This window comes from Rhamphochromis longiceps, linkage group LG1 (genome assembly GCF_057381845.1).
Source record: "Rhamphochromis longiceps isolate RC_006_pf linkage group LG1, R_longiceps_female_GT1.1, whole genome shotgun sequence".
Taxonomy (NCBI): Eukaryota; Metazoa; Chordata; class Actinopteri; order Cichliformes; family Cichlidae; genus Rhamphochromis; species Rhamphochromis longiceps.
Window position 1 is genome coordinate 13,079,495 of NC_140557.1, and position 4,406 is coordinate 13,083,900.

Below are 4,406 nucleotides of genomic sequence, written 5' to 3' on the forward strand. Positions count from 1 at the left end.
GGTTTTGGGGTGGGGGGGGTTGGTCAATAAATAGGTGGAAATTTGAGCCATGAAGGTTATTTTTCATTTTTTGGACTTGCTCTTGCCCTTTTTTGGCTTGAATGTGCTTCTATGTCTTTTATAGAGTATTTGTACCTTTTCACCATCACATTCTTCTGCCATCTGTGGTATCCCCTATGGCATCGTAAGTTTGGTTTGGTGCAAACATAACAGGATTATATATGTGGACTCATTATCCCTTCCTAAGGTTGCCTGAAAAAAGCAGTATAGCATATAGAGAAGGACTAACTAACTGACTGAGGCATACTACCACTACTAGTGTATGAATGCGAGAGTGAATGAATAGTGGCATTGTAAAGCGCTTTGGGTGCCTTGAAAAGCGCTATATAAATCCAATCCGTTATTATTATTATTATTATTATTACTACCATGTTGCTATCATGGCTATTTTGCACATTTTAAATCAGGATACTAATCACTTTGTCACCTGAGAACATGGCAAGGCAAAAAGATTCTGGCTTTCATTGATTGTTAAAGAGTTTAAGGACTTAGCTGAGAGTATACAGCAAAGCCAGAGAAAAAGGGAGAAGTCAGGCTTTTAAAAAAAGTGTTAAAAACCCTTACAATGCAGAAAACCTTTAATTTTCATTAAGCTAAACCTTCACACAATGTTCAAATCAATTTTAAGCCAATCAGGCAGCACAAACTTGACCCATACTTGTAGGATAGTGAAAAATGTGTTACTGTAGTATACAACGGCTTTGAGCTCAGCAATTTTTAAGCAGTTCTCTCACAAGTCTCTAACCAAGAGGAACTGCAGATCAAAGAGCACAGATTATAAAAACAGTTAAATAAAGCAAAACTATAGCTACTGTGTGAAAAACAGATCAATTAGGAGAGAACTAAAACATTGTTAAGCTGACACTTATTATTTTTAAAAATAGACATGTATGCAGGATACTTTTGGACATATTACTTGCTGTCAAAACCCACTTCTCACTTTTGTAAAATAACAAATTGTAAGTGACAAAAATCTGTGGAATTTTCTACAGATGATAGGAGCGCAATGATTGTCTGTGTTCAACGTCTACTCGATTAGCATCAAGCAGTGTTTACCTTCCGTGACACTTGTTATGTAACGGTGGTGTAAAGCAGCAGCACAAATGTCATGTATCTGGTGAGTTTTTCCCTGTGGAGCATTTGTGAAAGGTTGACATATCCCTGTACAAACAACTTCTTCTGTATATAGTAGGAGGGGTTTAAACCACACTATTGTGGACATGGCTCCTAGATTGTTTCTGCAAAGTGGCAGAAAAAAAATACTTGTTCAGGTAACTGCAGTAAATGCCCAGAAGTCACTTTGCCCAATAATTATTCAGTTTCCTAGGCACTGTAACGGCAGCTCATTTAACAGAATAACTCAAGGAGGACTTCTAATAATCAGATGTTATTACTTGGCTGAGTGATTATTTGGCTCACTGCACAACGTTAAGTTATAAGAGTCATAGGATTAGATTGTGGTGAAATTAGTGAGAGGAAAGGGTCAGCAAAACCCAATTAAAACAATAAGAAAAGAAAAACTTTGTGACACTGAGAAAAACAATATTCAGTACAAATACTTTATATATTTTTTGAAATATTTCTTCCTGTAAAAGCAGCTTCACTGTCATGCCTAAGGGCAGGACTGCAACAAAATGCTTTGAGCTCTGATACCATAGACAGTGTTCTATCTATGGTATCAGAGAAGTCCTTCTGTAAAAAGTGCTAACAGCCAATACTGTTGCCCTGACCGAACAGTCAGCAGGTCAAATGTATTAGTGATCACGGTCCATGATGGAAGCAGGCGCCCTGCATCTGCTGTGCTTGCATCTAGACAAGGATTCGGAAGGACACTGGGTGATTTAGGGCTCACAGACACCAGCCACTTGGAATTGGCTTTCCTAAAACCATGCTACACATGCAGACATGCACACATTCCCATACGCTATCATTATCTGCGTTCATCAAATGCACCAGATGGTGTGTGTATACACACGAATACACACAAAGACTTCTCACTCAGACAAAGTCACGCTAATGCATCCTTCACACAAAAGATTTTTTTATTAGCTTTCCCCCTGCTCCTCAGAATGTACAATGAGCACGCTTGTGCGTTGAATGAATTGTTTATTTTCCCTTTGGGGACAAAGTGGCCATCAGTGGACCGTCATAACACTCGTGATGTTGCCAGAAAGGTTTAGAATGGAAAACTGCGCCAGAGAAGCACTAAAGCGGCTTCATTCTTCTACTAACTTATGTGCTGATAAAGACAAGTGGAAAACCTGAGAAAAACCAAAGGGACCTTTACTTTATATACATTAAGCAAAGAAGGGAGGATGTGCTGGAATTTGTGAATGTCCCCTGGGGATGAATAAAGTGTCTAGTGAATGTAATCTAATCTCAGTAAACCACAACCAAGGTTAACATCCGTCTTAATATTCATAATTCTAGACATTCTCTAAGTGTTATGTTATGCTGAAATTAGCATGCTTTAATTTTTCCAGTTTCTAATTTAAAAAAAAGGAAAAAAAAAGAATAAACAAAATTATAGACATTACATATCAATGATTGTAATTTTTTTTTAACTGTCCCCAGCGTGCAGAGCACACTAAACTGATGTTTAGTCTTTCTGATCTGAATCTCCGTGAGCACTTACTTCCAAAAAAAGCTATATATCTATCTTAATGCCCACATGGTACTTGCCCACAGACAAAAAAAACAGCCACCTTGCTGACCATCTTTATCTCACCAGCTTTATCTTTATTTACATACAACATAAATCACAGGGGACATATTTTGTATTCATGACCAATAATTCCTGTTTACCCAGTACCTTACAGAAAATGCTCTTATTCCTAAAATCTCACTCATATTACTTTTTTGTCTTTACAATTCTGAATAATCTAATAAAAATCTTTTTTATTTCATACACAATTTTACAATATTATATTTTTCAGTGTTTTAATCTGTGGGCATTTATAGCTGCCTGCTGTTTTCATCTCATCCTCAGCACATGAGCAGTGATTAACCGCCCACAAAGAACCTTTACCAATGCATATGTCAGAGTCCCACGGTCTTTTTGCTTTTATTTATTTGGAGTTCTTGGAATTTACAGCTTCCTGTTTTCATTGTTTTAGTCACTAGTTTACTTTGTTGACGTTTGTTTTCTTTTTGCTCCTATATGTACTCTGTAGGGGTTCTCTGCATATAGTTTTAATGTAAGTTTCCTGGTCTTCCTCATTGTTTCTATTGGTGTAAAGTTACTGTTTATGTGTGTGTGTGTCCAGCCTCTGTTAGTTACTTCCTGTTTTATTTTAGTTTAGTGGTCGTGTCCAAATTCATGGGCTGCATCCTCCTGAGGACCCGGCCTTCGCGGTCTACGTGGGCCGGGTCCTCAGAAGGTCGGGTAGGCTGGAAGTAAACGGCTGGGGAAATTAGACGGTCTAGCCTTCTGATTAGCGTCACCGCTGTCTCGGTGGAGTTTAATAAACTCAGCCGTCTGCTCCTTGCTATCTAAAATATAACAGGACACTGGCGTAAATTCTCGACCGTCTCATACTTCTGTTTAATCAGTTTTCTGTTTGACGTTTAGTCAGCTGTGTAAAAACCAAGGAGGAACCCACCCGGGGGATTAATAAAGTTTTATTTTATCTAATCTAATAACTTTAATCTCAGCCAAACTGATTTACTCACGAACAAACAAAACACTAAAAAAAGCCCAACAGTAACATTTTTAGGTTGTCTAAGTGACTTATATATTACGTTTAACCAGAGTAGCAAAAGTCTGCGGTGATCTGAAAATGATGTGCTGGGAGTTGTGCCGTTCTCGGCGGCTTCAGTGACCCTCGGACTCCCAGCTAGCTATCGAGCTGGTGGGTATAGACGTCTCCGAAAACGTCGAGGCACTTTTGCAAATATGCGATATCTTGATAAACCGAGCAGATATTTGATGTTTACACAGCTACTTTCTCGCCTGAAAATATGTTAAAAGTTTATTTTGTGACCCAGAGCAATAAACCTGCAGGTCTATTGTGAAACGGAGTGAAATTATAGTATTTTATATCTGCATTTATTTTTTTTTGTATAAACACATTTGCATGAATTATGAGGTTGTGTTAGTGACCTATGTGGACCATAAAATATGAAAGCAAGAGTCCCTCCCAACATAGAAGAAACACTGGCCCCAGGTGACTCAAATTGATCTCCACCCATCTGCTGAAGCCTAAAAGTAGAACAAATAGACAAATTAGAGAAGCAACCAGACCATCACCATGTTCAAATGAAATTTTATGCCTTGGTGGCGTTACATAAATTTAAAGTTCTATATACTGGCACAATTTTAAAACCCAGTGCAAAGTGAATGGGGA